This window comes from Pleurodeles waltl, chromosome 4_1 (assembly GCF_031143425.1).
Source record: "Pleurodeles waltl isolate 20211129_DDA chromosome 4_1, aPleWal1.hap1.20221129, whole genome shotgun sequence".
Classification (NCBI taxonomy): Eukaryota; Metazoa; Chordata; class Amphibia; order Caudata; family Salamandridae; genus Pleurodeles; species Pleurodeles waltl.
In genome coordinates this window covers 180,130,566-180,146,872 of record NC_090442.1, presented here as the reverse complement: position 1 = coordinate 180,146,872, position 16,307 = coordinate 180,130,566, and positions in this window count along the sequence as shown.

Sequence of the window (16,307 nt, the reverse complement as noted above, 5' to 3'; positions counted from 1 at the left end):
AAAGATGTTCTCTTCCTCCCAGGACCCCCATCAACCGAGCCCCCCATTGGTAGCTCCCGGACTTGTCCCCAATTGCACTCTCTTTCTAGGTGGCCCCCTTGTCTCCAAGTGTGTGGTGCACAGGACACCTGACTCAACTAGCACCACTGAACGCGGACGACCCAGGGCAGGTAAATTTGTATTGCTGGTCTTGCTTGTGACCTTACACCCCTAGCATCCTGCTTGTGACTTTACACCCCTAGCACCCTACTACCTGCAAGAGACCCCCAAGAACTATTTTTCTGAACATTGGTCTCAAGTTCCTTCTTGAGTATATGTCTCATTTATTGACTGTGTGTGTTCAACAAATGCTTAGCACTACCCTCTGATGAGCCTAACTGCTCGCCCACACTACTACAAAAGAGAGTTTTTGAGATTGTCACTTTAACCCCTATAAACGAATAAGGGTCACCTGTACTATATGCCTAGTGTACCCCTACATTTGGTACCCTACATAGATAGTCAGCCTCCTATGCCTGTTAGATATCTGTTGCAAACAAATATTAGAAACAGTTCAATACAAGTCAGTTTTAAAAACAAAAATAAGAGCTGAAGTATCTTGGAAGTGTAGAAACATGCAGAAAGATTCTAGCTTTTCTCTGTCTGTGGAGTGCAAAAAATAAACACGTTCTCTCTGCTAGTTATTGTAAACTAGAACAATAGAGCAGAAGAAAGACAAGCATTTGCTTTTTGTTGCTCCATGGCCTGACCTACCTTTCATTTCGGCTGCTGACAGCAGGCATTGTGGTGTCAGAACTCGACTGTAATACCTTAAAATGATCAAATTATACGTCTTTTCTAGATAATCGGTGACTGGGTGTATTGCTAGTTGCCGATTATAAAGAAATTGGAGTCTGGTATTTATACAGGGATTAAAAAATCCCATGTATTATACTAATAATAGAGCTGCATACTTGAACCATTTGTATGCGCCCTCATTCATAGGGCACCTGTGACGAGTTCAAATGTTCACTGTGTTCATTAAATGTAACGTTTGTATTATTAATTTAGTCTACCCCACTGTTTGTGAGTAAATAAAGGAATATAGACATCTATATGGAGCATCTATGCAGATTACATCAGTCTGCTGACATTTATCTCCAACCCTAAATATGACACACTTGTAATTTTATAATAATTAGCAGTATCTTCTCGCCCCTGTCTTGATCTTAGCAGATCAGGGTCTGAATGATCAGTGTCTAAGGATCACAAAGGAGCCTTTCTTGCTCTAGTACCACACATGCAGTAGATGATGTGCAGATCCCTGCATGCACAGGAGCCTCAGTGGAAGCATAATAAGTACATAAGTAGCCTGGCCATCACCACTACACTGCACAAGGTGGATGGTTGGCACATCCACACATGCATCGGTGCCTTATTGAAAGCTTAATGGGTACACCAGGAGACTCTCCTGTACCACTATCACACATGTGGATAGTCTGCAGATCCGCACATGCACAGGTGTCTCAAAGAAAGCATAATGAGTACACTAGAGACTTTCCTGGACCACTACTACACATGCGGTGGGTAGTCTGCAGATCCGCACATGCAGAGATGCCTCAATGAAAGCTTAATGAGTACACCAGCAGACTCTCCTGCACCACTGCTACACCTGCAGTAGAGGTGTCCAGATCCACACATGCACATGTGCTTCCTTCAAAAGTTAATGAGTACACCAGCAGACTCTCTTGTACCACTACCACACATGCAGTGGATACTCTGCATATGCATAGATGCCTCAATGGAAGATTAATAAGTACATCAGCAGACTCTCCTGCACCACTGCTACACCTGCAGTAGAGGTGTCCAGATCCACACATGCACATGTGCTTCCATCAAAAGTTAATGAGTACACCAGCAGACTCTCTTGTACCACTACCACTCATGCAGTGGATACTCTGCAGATCCGCACATGCAGAGATGCCTCAATGGAAGCTTAATAAGTACACCAGCAGACTCTCCTGCACCACTGCTACACCTGCAGTAGAGGTGTCCAGATCCACACATGCAAATGTGCTTCCATCAAAAGTTAATGAGGACACCAGCAGACTCTCTTGTACCAATACCACACATGCAGTGGATACTCTGCAGATCCGCACATGCAGAGATGCCTCAATGGAAGCTTAATAAGTACATCAGCAGACTCTCCTGTACCACTACCATACATGTGGTGCATAGTCTGCAGATCTGCACATGCAGAAATGCCTCAATGGAAGCTTAATGAGTACATCAGCAGAGTCTAGTGTACCTTTACCACACGGGCAGTGGATGGTGCCCAGATCTACATGCACATGTGCCTCAATGGAAAGTTAATGAGTACACCAGCAGACTCTCCTGTACCACTATCACACATACCATATAGTACATAGTTTGCAGATCCGCACATGCAGAGATGCCTCAGTGGAAGTTTAATGAGTACTCCAGGAGACTCTCCTGCACCACTACCACACATGCCGTGAATAGTCTGCACATCCGCACATGCAGAGATGCCTCAAAGGAAACCTAATGAATACATCAGAAGCCTGCTCTGCACTAATACCACAAAAGCAGTGGATGGTCGCCAGATCCAACACATGCATAGGCAACTCAATGGAAGCTTAATGAGTACTTCAGGAGCCTCTCCTGCAACAATACCACATATGCAGTGGATGGTGGAGTAGCACAATTTTAGACTCCATCCTTTATACACAGTCTTTGCGCAGAAGTGCATTTAAATTTGACATTGTATTTACTGTGTGCTTTAAAATTGTTAACATGTGTGCATACTTAAAAGCATTTATGAAATGTAACCACTGAGAGGCTAAAGCTTTAGAAACCTGTAAACTAATATTCATTTAAATATGTTTTCATGTATTCATCATTCATGTTTTACATTCATATTTTTAGTTGAAGTAACATGTATTTCTTTCTTCACGTTTTGCATTTATTTTGAAAGTTGAAATTGCATGTGTATAACCATGTATTTGAAATGCACATTTAATGTTGATTTAAAGTATCCCTGACTAAAGGCATTAAGTTTGAAATGTACTTCTGTTTGGGTAGTGTCTTTCTTTGCAGGTACCTTTCAAGGTCCCATTAGCTAGCGAAAAGGAGTTTGGATTTATGTGTTAGTTTTACTGATAGCAAGGCCTGAGAAGAGAACTTCCTGGAACAGAAGGTGAAGATAATATTCATAGTACCAGGGATGGGGACACCCAAGGTCAGAAAGACTGTCCTTTCGGATGAGAAACCTGTGTGATGTTACAATTTACAAGAAGGCTTGCATTGTTAGGAATGAAGGAGGATTCCACCTAACACTCCCACAGGTTCAGACCTCTCTGCTTCCCTTAATTCTTGCAAGTGTGAGGCTTTATGGTAATCACTTGTTCCTTTTCTAGAGATTTCTACAGAACTTTTCACTATTCTGACATTTACATATTGCCTTAAGCAACACCTTCCCGCACTCCTATATTGCCTTAAGCAACACCTTCCTGCACTCCTATATTGCCTTAAGCAACACCTTCTCGCACTCCTATATTGCCTTAAGCAACACCTTCCCGCACTCCTATATTGCCTTAAGGAACTCTCCACTCAGCTTTAAGTCTTTATTTCAACCATCCTTAAGATTTATATCTGAACCATTCTCATTCCTTACTTAGAACTCTAACTAGAAAATGTTAGGATTATTTCATATTTGAGAGGGAACGGAGTTTCTTTATGGAACATCTATTTCTGATTCTCAGTTTCTGTATTGCTGTGATTGTAATTGCTCTGTACCTTTATCTATTGAGACTGAACCTATTGCGATATTTCAGCTTGCCAGCTGTAATCTTATATCTTTTTAATATTCTAATGACATGCATATGCATTCGATTGATTATTGATTGGGAAAAAAATCAACTTAACTTCAATTATCTATTCCTTATTGTGGGGCCAAATGGGCATCACTGTAAATTACATTGTTTGCTATTGTAACTCTCATGTGATTCTTGACCAACGTAAAAAGGTCCATCAGATGATAGTGTAAATTACAGCATGTTACCTTGTCATGGGCACTACATTTAAGAAATCTTGAATTGGAGCTGGTGCTTTCCAGTGGTCAGTCTGAAATCAATAACACTCCTCCTGCGCCTAGGGCTGAAAAACACAATTTTAATTTTCGCAAATGTTAAAAATTCAATGGTTTCCTCTGTAAATTCTTTCCCAAACATATTTTATAATGCACACGTGTATCTCAAACATGTGTGCATTATAAATTTTCAGATCCAGTTAGATCCATCCACACGTGTACAGGCGCCTCCGTGGAAGCTCAATGAGTACATCAGGAGTGTGCACTGCACCACTACCACTTGTAAGGTGAGCGCACTTCAGGGCCAAGCATGCCAGGGTGCCTGAGAGAAGTTTGGGTATTGCATGAGATTGCAACATTATTTGGAGAGCTGGGCTCAAAACACGACAAATGAAGTGTTGAGATTAGAGGGAAAAAACACACTTGCGAAAGTCAATGCTCTGTTTTACACTGTACTTTCAGTTACCTATAAGGGAATTCATCTTATGCAGGTTTCCAGCTCCTGCTAATTGGAGCAAGCTGCTGTTTTTCGATCCCCACAAGGATGAGCGAACAGACGAAGTGCATTCCACTTACATTTCATGTGGAATAATCCCCAATGATCCTTTACAACGGACACCGACTAAATGAGCACAGATCTCCGAGGCTAATTCCTTAAACAGAGTTGATTTCACCCTTCCACTGTATGAGTGAGTTATATAAGGCGAACCGCGGCGATACGGCGCCTGGAAGCGGGCCAAGAGCGGGAACTTCTAGTCCTGGGAAAACAAGATGTCATTGTTTGGTAAATCCGCATTCATTGTGTAAGCCGAAGGACCTCACCAGCCTGCCAGGGAGATCTCGGGTATCACCAATTGTGGTGGAGAAGAAAAGGCAATGCAATGCGGCTGTGGTGAAAGAAGAGCCTTTATTTCACGGCATCGGAACTCAATGTCCTGTCCCTTCACATAAAAGACTGTCAGTGCTCAGCCCTCTGGCTCATTTCACGGTCAGTGCTCCAGGCCTTCGCCTAGGCACTAAATAGAAACATCTTCGACTGGTGCACTAATTAGAAAAATCTTCGACTGGTGCACTATTTATAAAAATCTTCGCCAGGCGCACTAATTAGAAAAATATTCGCCAAGTGCATTAATGATACAAATCTTTGCCTGGTGCACTAATGATAACAATCTTCGCCTTGTGCACTAATTATAAGAATATTTGCCTGGTGCACTAATTAGAAAAATCTTCTCCTAGTGCACTTATTATAAAAATATTCACCTAGTCAACTAATTAGGAAATCTTCGCCTGGTGCATTAATGATAAAAATCTTTGCCTGGTGCATTAAAGATAAACATCTTCGCCTGGTGCACTAATTATAAAATCTTCACCTAGTGCATTCATGATAAGAATCTTCTCCTGGTGCATTAATGATAAAAACCTTTGCCAGATGCACTAATTAGAAACATTTTCGCCTGGTGCACTAATTAGAAAATCTTCACCTGGTGCATTAATGATCTTCGCCTTGCGCATTAATGATAAAAATCTTCACCTGGTGCATTAATGATAATAATCTTTGCCTGGTGCACTAATTAGAAAAATCTTCACCTGGTGCACTATTTATAAAAATCTTCCCCTGGTGCATCAATTAGAAAAATCTTCGCCTGGTGCACTAATTAGAAAAATCTTTGCCTGGTGCATTAATTACAAAAATCTTTGCCTGGTGCACTAATTAGAACATTTTTCACCTGGTGCACTAATTAGAAAAATCTTCGCCTGGTACACTAATTGGAAACATCTTCACCTGGTGCACTAATTATAAGAATCTTCGACTGGTGCACTAATTAGAAAAATCTTCACCTGGTGCATTAATGATAAAAATCTCCACCTGGTGCATTAATGATAATAATCTTCGCCTGATGCACTAATTATAAAAATCTTCAGCTGGTGCACTAATTATAAAAATATTCACCTGGTCCACTAATGATAAAAATCTTCGCCTGATGCATTAATGATAAAAATATTTGCCTGGTGCATTAATGATAAAAATCTTCGGTGGTGCACAAATTATAAAAATCTTCACCTGGTGCACTAATTAGAAAAATCTTCAGCTGTTGCACTAATTAGAAAAATCTTCGCCTGGTGCACTAGTTAGAAAAATCTTCGCCTGGTGCACTATTTATAAGAATTTTCGCCTGGTGCACTCATTAGAAAAATCTTCACCTAGAGCACTAATTATAAGAATCTTCACCTGGTGCACTAATTAGAAAATTCTTTGTCTGGTGAATTAATGGTAAAAATCTTCACCTGGTGCACTAATTAGAAAAATCTTCGCCTGGTGCAATAATGATAAGAATCTTCACCTGGTGCATTAATGATACAAATTTGTGCCTGGTGCACTAATTAGAAACATCTTTGCCTGGTGCACTATTTATAAGAATATTCGATTGTGCACTAATTAGAAACATTTTCACCTGGAGCACCAATTAGAAAAATCTTTGCATGTTGCACTAATTATAAATGTTTTTGTCTGGCGCATTAATCAGAAAAATCTTCACCTGGTGCACTAATTAGAAAAATCTTCGCCTGGTGCACTAATTATAAGAATCTTCGACTGGTGCACTAACTATAAGAATCTTCGACTGGTGCACTAATTGGAAAAATCTTTGCCTGGTGCACGAACTAGACAAATCTTCAGCTGGTGCACTAATTAGAAAAATCTTCGCCTGGTGCAATAATGATAAAAATCTTCGCCTTGTGCATTAATGACAAAAAAATTGCCTGGTGCACTAATTAGAAAAATCTTCGCCTGGTGCACTATTTCTAAGAATTTTCACCTGATGCACTCATTAGAAAAATGTTCACCTAGAGCACTAATTATAAGAATGTTTACCTGGTGCACTAATTAGAAAAATCTTCGCCTGGTGCATAAATGGTAAAAATATTTACCTGGTGAACTAATTAGAAAAATCTTCAGCTGGTGCACTAATTAGAAAAATCTTCGCCTGGTACAATAATGATAAAAATCTTCACCTGGTGCATTAATGAGAAACATTTTGTGCCTGGTGCACTAATTATAAATGTCTTCGCCTGGCGCATTAATCAGAAAAATCTTCACCTGGTGCACTAATTAGAAAAATCTTCGCCTGGTGCACTAATTATAAGAATCTTCTACTGGTGCACTAATTAGAAAAAACTTCACCTGCTGCACTAATTAGAAAAATCTTTGCCTGGTGCACTAATTAAAAGAATCTTAGACTGGTGCACTAATTAGAAAAATCTTTGCATGTTGCATTAATGATGAAAATCTTCGCCTGGTGCGCTAATTATAAGAATCTTCACCTCGTGCATTAATTATAACAATCTTTGCCTGGGGCATTAATGATAAAAGTCTTCGCCTGGTTCACTAATTAGAAAAAACTTTGCCTGGTGTACTAATTCTAAGAATCCTCCACGGACCCTCCCATTACTCTGCATACTATATTTCCCATGTGTGCTTCAGGGCTCGTTATTTGTAAGCCAATTTACCTGCACTCAATGCTTAATTTGTGCCGGTGTTTGCATGTGGTGGACTCCGTCCTTCCTTTTTGGGCACCAGGTTTTATTTTTCATCAACAGACTGGAAGGTGTTTGGGCGTGATGTTCCTCCCCAGTACACACTGTCACTGGAACACATACTGAAGCGTTCAGATGCAGGACTATTTCGCTGCTTATAAACTGGTACTGATACACTTATCTGATGAGCTCCGAAAAGAGTAAAATGTGTACTGAGAGTTGCACTAAAGCAAAATGTGATACACACTGACTATAAGAATAACTACAATGTCCATAATGCATTGGAACGTGTAGATTTGTGCTTTTGAAACCTGCGATTGTGCTGTAACCGATAAACTGTGGAATATACAGCAATGAGGTCCACAATGCAAGGGAAGATCAGAAAAGAGGAGTGCTTTTAAGGCCAAATTGCACACTTTATAGTCCTTACCGATGGTTTGCCAGCAGGATGGGGGAATACTAAATGTGTTTTTTATTTCCTAGTTCGCCAGCTTGCCCCACAAGAGACCCCTTGTCCATTATGTCATACACCGTTGAAAGCATATAGGTAGAACTGTAGAATAACTGAATTCCTTTCAGATAGGTCACCTTGAGGACCATGCTGGCCACCAAACAGCTGTTAGTAACTGTGAAGGCCTCATTTCCAAATCTGGCCTAGTTTATGTCTGAGCTCTTTTGAAGCTGGAAGCAAATACGACATTTGGCTGTGAAAAGGTACAGGCGTTAAACTGAATTTCAGCAGGATGTTAGGTGTGGCTTAGCCAAGACCTTTTGATTTTATTTAATATGTATCTGAAATATACAAACATATGTATATTATATAGAATATGTATATATATATATATACATATGTATATATATATATATATATATATATATATATATATAGTATATATTATGCATATTAAAAAATGTATAATATACTTACATACAAGGGCTTTCAGACGCCTCTCTTCATCCATTAGTCTGTTTTTTCATTCACATTTTTCTTCCACCCACCGCAGCATGTAGCGTGGGGCATGAGTCAGCCTACTTAAGCCGCTGGCTAACCTCACTTTGAGTGACTGTATTTTGCTCTCTCACCATGAGCACATCCTCAGACAAGCTAGTTAAAGTCAGTGCTAGTGTTTTTGTTTTTACTTTATAATTACTCTAGTGTTCCCTTTGTGTTTAGAGCCTGATGTGATAACAGGATGCTTTTGATGCACATTCCATCTTTATCACATCCCATTCCTGCCGGTGCTGTTGTAAATTCCTTTTGGGATGTTTATCTTTTCTGACCACTCTGGTTTCACAGCATACCAGATAATGTCTATTTCAAACTTTTCTATATTGAATCATCCTCTTTTTACTATTCTTTCTTTCTTTCCTTCTTAGGCTCCTAATTTCTTTTTTCTTTCTTTCCTTCCTGCTTTCTTTTTCTTTTCTTCTTTCATTCCTACCTTTTTCATTATTCCTTCTCTTTCCTTCATTTTCCTTTTTTCTTCCCTTTCTTTTTTCTTTCCATTTCTCTTTCCTCTTCTTTCATCTACTTTTCTTCTTTTCTTGGTTTCTCTCCTTCTTTTGCATTCCTTCTCTCTTTTGCGCTCTTTCTTTCTTTTCTTCTTATCTGCCTTTTTTCTTTCATTCTTTTTTTAAGCCTCCTTGCCTTCTTTCTTTGATTCTTTCTTCTTTTCTCAAAGGCAGCCAATGCCAGCTGTTAGAAATGGGGTCTCTAGTTGGCAGAGGTATACATCCTTGTCCAAGTAGGGACCACAATCCTAGTCAGGATAAATCACACACAATCCAAATTATCCCGTGCCTACCCTCTGGTAGCTTGGCACTGAGCAGTCAGGCTTAATTTAGAAGGTAATGTGTAAAGTATTTGTGCAATAAATCATGCGTTAACACAGTGAAAACACTACAAAAATACACCACACAGACTTAGAAAAATATAAGATATTTATCTGAATGAATTAAGGTCAAAACAATCAAGATTCAATAAGTACAAGTTGAAATATCACTTTTGCAATGATAAGAAGAGTCTTAAGACTTTAAAAAGCAACAAATGTCTCTTGTGTGCACAACCTACCTGGCATGCGTCAAAATTACACGCACAGAGGATATGCATGGAAAACAAAGGGAGAGCATCAGATTTCCGGGTGCACACAGACGATGTGCTGACTCTTTTCCATTTGGCAAGCTTTGCGTTGAATTCTGGCATTCAGGCTTGAATCTTCTTTGTAATGCAGGGTCTTTTGACGCCCAGGGGCAATGCGTGGAAATCCTGGGCGTGCTGGGCGAAGTCACAGGTACTGCGTCAATCCTGTGAGTGATGTGGTGGAGTTTCTGTCGCACAGCATGCACTGTGTCGATTACTCATGCAGAAAGGTGGGCTGCGTTGTTCCGGTTCAGCGATGCATCGATCCAGTGGGCTGTGTGGCGAAGTTCCGGTCGCAATGCTGGCGCTGCGTCGATCTCCACATGGGGAGCCAGGATGCGTTGTTTCGGAGTTGGCGATGCGGTGGTTCTTTCACCGCTAGGCAGACTGTGCGTCAATTCTGGCAGGCTGTGCGTCGATTTTCTCGGCACAAGGAGTTCCTGTGAAGAGAAGAAGTCTTTTCACCCTGAGACTTCAGGAAACAGGAGGCAAGCTCAATCCAAGCCCTTGGAGAGCACTTTTCAGCAGAGCCAGAGGCCAGCAAAGCAGCAGGGCAACAGCAAGGCAGCAGTCCTTCACAGCAAAGCAGTACAGGTGAGTCCTTTGGTCAGCCAGGCAGCTCCTCTTGGCAGGTTGCAGGGTCTGGTTCAGAGTATCTGTCCCAGGAAGTGTCTGAGTTGGTAGTGTCAGGAACCCAGTTTATATACCCCAAAAAGAACTTGAAGTGGGGGAGACTTCAAAGAACGGTTTTGAAGTGCACAAGGTCCCCTTTAAGTACAGGTCTGTCTGCCAGAGTCCTAGTAAGAGGTGTGGCAGTCCTTTGTGTGAGGGCAGGCCACTAGCCTTTGAACTGAAAGTGTCAAGCCCCTCTACCCTTCCAGCCCAGGAAGACCCTTCAGTATGTGGATGTGTGCAAGTGTGACTGAGCATTCTGTGTTTGTGGTTGTCTGGGTGAAATGCCCAAGGAAGCTGTCAACCAGCCCAGCCTTGACGTGGATTGGAGACAGGCTGTAAGGCACAGAAGGATTTTAAGTGCAGATAAATTTTCACTTTCTAAAAGTGCCATTTCTAAAATAGTAATATAAAATCCAACCTCACCAGTCAGCAGGATTTGGTATTACCATTCTGGCCATACTAAATATGACCTGTCTACTCTTTTCTGATAAGAATCTACTGCTCAAACAGCAAAAGAGGGTAGCCCTCATGTTAGCTTATGAAAGGAGTAGGCCTCACAGCAGTGGAAAACGAATTTAGGAGTTTTCCACCTCCAGGACATATAAAACACACAAGTATGTGCCCTTTTACCTACACAGCACCCTGCCCTATGGGTTACATAGGGCCTATCTTAGGGGTAACTTATATTTAGACAAAAGGGGGTTTAAGGATTGGCAAGTACTTTTAAATGCCAAGTCGAAGTGGCAGTGAAACTGCACACACAGGCATTGCAATGGCAGGCCAAAGACATGGTTAAGGGGCTAATTATGTGGGTGGTACAACCAGTGCTGCAGGCCCACTAGCAGCATTCAATCTAAAGTGCACTTTAGTAGGGACCTACAAGTAGATCAAATATGCCAACTAAGTATGAACCAATGTTACCATGTTTTAAGGGAGAGAGCATATGCACTTTAACACTGGTTAGCAGTGGTGAAGTGTGCAGAGTCCTAAAACCAGCAATCACAGTGTCAAAAAAGTGGAGGGAGGCAGGCACAAAGTTGGGGGTGACCACCCTAAGGCTGCCAGGTCTAGCACCAGCCCATTTACTTTTTTAGGTCTGTGTTAGTCCAGACCTTTTGGTTTACCAAAACTATGGCCCAGATTTATACTTTTTTAGCGCCGCATTTGCGTCATTTCTTGACGCAGAAACGGCGCAAACTTGCAAAATACAACTGTATTTTGCAAGTTTGCACCATTTTTGCGTCAAAAAGAGGCGCAAAAGCGGCGCTAAAAAAAGTATAAATATGGGCCTATGTGTTTAACATAATTACTTATAGGGGTTTCAGCCAGACTTCATCCATTACTCTTTGGTTGGTGTCATTCACATTTTTCATCCACCCACTCCAGCATGTTTTAAGGGGAAGTTTATCAATCCGCTTCGGCTATTGGCTGACTTCACAATGAGTTACGGCATGACACCCTTTCACAAGGAACACATCCACGCACAAAGTAGTTCCCTGTACTGCCAGGGAGTATTATGGTAATGCTTCGTTTTTTAAGACAAAAAAACGATTTTCCTGTGCAAAGGATTTTTCCGATAGATTGATGAGGGCCATACATATTCCCAAACAATAAAGATTTGCAGACACCATGTTGTTACAAGAGACACCAGACCTATTAGTTCTGTCAATGCTTGTTACATTTGCAAATAAAACATTTTTCTCAGAGGAAACATTATGGAATCAAAAATATCTGGTCTACTTGATAACATTTCAGAAAGTGGGTTTGAAGACCACCAAAAGCTGTTTGGCAAAGACTTCAGCAGCTACACCTACAAGAGCAATTAAATAATTAGCTGGGTTTCTTCTACTGCATCTGTTACAGTACGAAAACTTTCCAAGGCCTTCACAACAATGGGACAAGGAAAAGTAGCACAGTCCTTGTGATTTGTTGACACCATCAACTCAGTAAAATAATTTAACATTGCTGAGGAGAGAGGCAATTCTGACAATCAGCAGCCTCCAAACTGGCCTCATCTTTTTATCAACTTCATCAACTTTTCTTTGGTATGCCTTTTATTATATTTTAGAACATTATTACATTTCTGTTTGACCTTCTATACTTGCTAAATTTCAGGCAACAAATATATGAGTGTGAGCTGACTTAGTTCTATTTACTTTGCTCAAATGTGCAGTTAAAAACAAAGTCCAACAAGGCACGGCCTGTCCTTTAGGGCGGAGGGGCCACGCCCCCAACCTCTGCCCCTAAATAATAGTGTCTGTCAGGCTGAGCAAAGGGCAGCCTGACAGACACTATTCATGTTCAGATCAGCCAGCCAGGAGCGAGACATGCGCAATTTGTGCAAGCTCCTGGCTGCGTGAGCTGAACTTTGCTGGGCTGAAGAGCTCACAGCTCCTATGGACGTGACCTCCTCAGCTCAGCAAAGGTGCCTCGAGGCCCTTCCCCTTGGTGACGAGGGGAAGCGTCACCCATTGACTCCGACCTGGGCGCTTCAGGTTTAAGCGCTGAAGCACCCAGGGCGAGTGTCAATCAGTGACACCTCATCACAGAGTGGGGTGGGGTCAGCAGTCTCACTGACCCCATCCCACTCTGTGACGAAGTTGGGACTGCTGTCCTCCCTCATTGGCTGACCTAGAGTCAGCCAGTAAGGGAAGGCAGCAGTCCCAACCCTACCGGGACCTACGAGCCGAATGTAAGTGCGTGTGTGTTTTTTAAATAAATGTTTGGTGCGTGCGTGTATGTTTGAATGTTGATGAGTGTTGTGAATGGATGTGCGTGCGTGTGTGAATGAATGAATGTGAGTGTCAGTGTGCTTCCCGCCCACCCCTCCCTCCTAAAATTGCCGGCTGCCACTGAGCCCAACTATGGACGGCCAAGATTGATCATTTCTGCAAAACAAATCACCAGTTTTTGTTTGAACCTAAAATGAAGGTCTCATTTTCGCTTCCCCATCACACTTTCTGATTTGCCTTTTCTTGTGCAGAAGGTGGAAAACAAATAAGAGCTGAAAACTAAATATGGATCATTTATCTTGCTGTTAATGGTATACACTTCTTTGCTTTAGGGACTTCTTAAGCCATTTACCACATCTGCTTTAGGTCCATCTAATATTTCAATACCCTGTAATCTCTGCAGTCTAACATTCTACTTAGGCAGCTCATGATGTTACTTCATTTGTCTGCAAAAACTTAATTGGATGGCACTGACCAACCTTCAAGCTAGACCCACTGATACATTTGTAACAGATGTTAACTTATTCGTCTTGAACAAAAAAGTAATCTATTAACAATCAAGAATTAGCTGCCCGTCTATTCAGAACCGCATGAATGTCATCCTTGCATCACTCTGCCAATAGGTTATCTGACTGGCATTTCCCACTCAACTATTTATGCCTCTTATGGTTCAATCTAAATTTTAAAAATAAGCTATGGGATAGTTCAAACTTCCTTTATTTCAAGCTTGCCACATCCATTATACATCCTCTGTATTGTGAAAGGCCTTCCCACCGAACAGGACTGTCTAAATCTGGAGCAGGCAAGAAGTGTATGTGTGAAGTCATAGTCCCAAATGTAAATTAGTTATCCAAGTTTCTTAGGAACCGCTCTGTACAGACCCCTTCCATCAATAGTGACTGCCTCAATCCAGGTCCTGACAACGTCTGCCTCACAAGTTCAAACCAACACATTCTTATCCCTTAGTCACTAGGTACCTCTTTCTAGAACATAGGGCATATCCTCACGGACAGAGGACAAACACAGAATACCACAGTATATTTTAGTACCAAGTGTGAGTCTGGACTATAATCTTGAAATATTTGGCTAGGTAGACAGAGGTTGATATTGCAAGTCCCTCAAAGGCTAGGCTGGCCACCTTTAAGCTTAGTCCTTGGCAGGAAGCCAGGGCAGGTCTTTGGGTGCTCCGGCACTGTGCCCACAGCAGGCCATGAAGACAGTAGAACTTGACTGGTTTGTGGTCTATGAAGATTAGGACAGGGCAGCCCAAAATAAGGGTCAGAACAACAAATAAGGCTGACATTGATATCTGACTGAACAATCACTGCTGAGGTGGGTTTTAGCATCTGGGTCTCTCCATTCAGCTGTCACAGCCTTTCTTTTTAAGACATGTTATTAGACACACATTCAATCACAGTGAGCAAACCAGGGCCCATATTTATACTTTTTTAGCGCCGCGTTTGCGCCGTTTTTTGACGCAAAATCGGCGCAAACTTACAAAACACAATTGGACCGGACTAAGGGCCATATGTACGAAAGCTTTTTCCCATAGACACAGAATGGGTAAAATCCTTTGGTACATCTGGCCCTAATTGTATTTTGTAAGTTTTCGCCGATTTTGCGTCAAAAAACGACGCAAATGCAGCGCTAAAAAGTATAAATATGGGCCCAAGTGTTCTGTCAGAGAAGTTGAATAACCAAATAACTATCTATACAGAAATAATCAAGTCATACTAGCTTTGCCCACAATAATGTAAATACCCCTAAACTTAGTTTTTTTTACATTTTTAGTTATTGTTTTATCCATTTTCAATCCCAACATATGGCGGCAAACCAAGACCCTTACAACATAGTGACAGCAGTCTGAGTACTAACAATATCAATAAACAATTGACATCCCTGATATAGCATGTCCATGTGGGGTTATCATGTTACCTTACTCATTTCCCGGCCCTTTATTTAAGGAGCCCCATGGCAGAACTGCCATGCATATAGCCAATAGAGGGGGAGAAAGATTGCTTATATCGACGTTCCATCTGTCGTGAGAGAGAGCTCTTCTGTTACATTACCCATGTGTCATTCTCGATGGTCTATGTGGGAGGGTTACCTCCATCTGAGCCCTGATGCAACAATCCCTCCTCTTGGATCTACCAACCTAAACAACAAATCGGGTCATACCATACCATCATCCTCTTCTTTCTCGTAGGTTCTTACATCCCTCATTCTTCACTCATCTGTCTTTCAGCCATGTGTGCAATGTTGGTCCTATATTTGACATTCAATGGATGGCAATACATTTTTTTGCCAATAGGAGCCCCAGTTGTTCAAACCGCCTTTGCTTCTTACCATCCTTTGGGGTGGAGACGAGCCCCAATATAAACTGGTTGACTGGGGACTCCAATAGAGTTCTCAATACTTCCCCCAGTCTGTCTACCACCTCTGACCAATATGCCAGCAGCTTGGGAGAGCTCCAGATCATATGGAAGAAGCCCACCTGTTCTGTTTTACATCTGGGGCACTCATTAGATTTAGGGGGGTAAATGCGGTGCAATCATGCAGGTGTGAGATATGTGTGATGAAGTCCCTGGAACTGAACCATAATAAATCTGGCATTACTGGATACCTCCCTCATCTAGGCACATGTCTTCCCCCATTCGCTGTCCCTCAGTGGTTCCTGCAAGATTCTATGTCAGGACCGGAGGCTTCGGATTTTGCTTTCTCTTATCTTTACTGACAAACAGCAGACAATAAACAACCATTAAACTTTTAAATACATCTCCCATGAACCTATGCTGTCCAATCACGGGCCACTCCTGCCTCCATGTATACCTCCAACACTATAGTCCTTCCTCTTTCTTTGCAGCTGCAGCAGCCAGATAAGTGTTTACATGTTTATCGTTTCTACTGTTAAGCGCGCATGTTGTATGGTTATTTTAGACATGTGCTGTGTATCTTGGTGTGCGATTACGGTGTGTTCAGGGACTGCATTCGATCCCTACACCAGAGTGAGCGGGGAGCGGGGAGCGGGAGTGAGGCTGGCGGAGTTTTCCGCCTGTTATTTACTTGTAGAGGTCGCATTCCTCTTTCTATTGTGCCTCATGCGCATGCGCGAAGAGGAAGTTCGGATTTTCTACTTTCC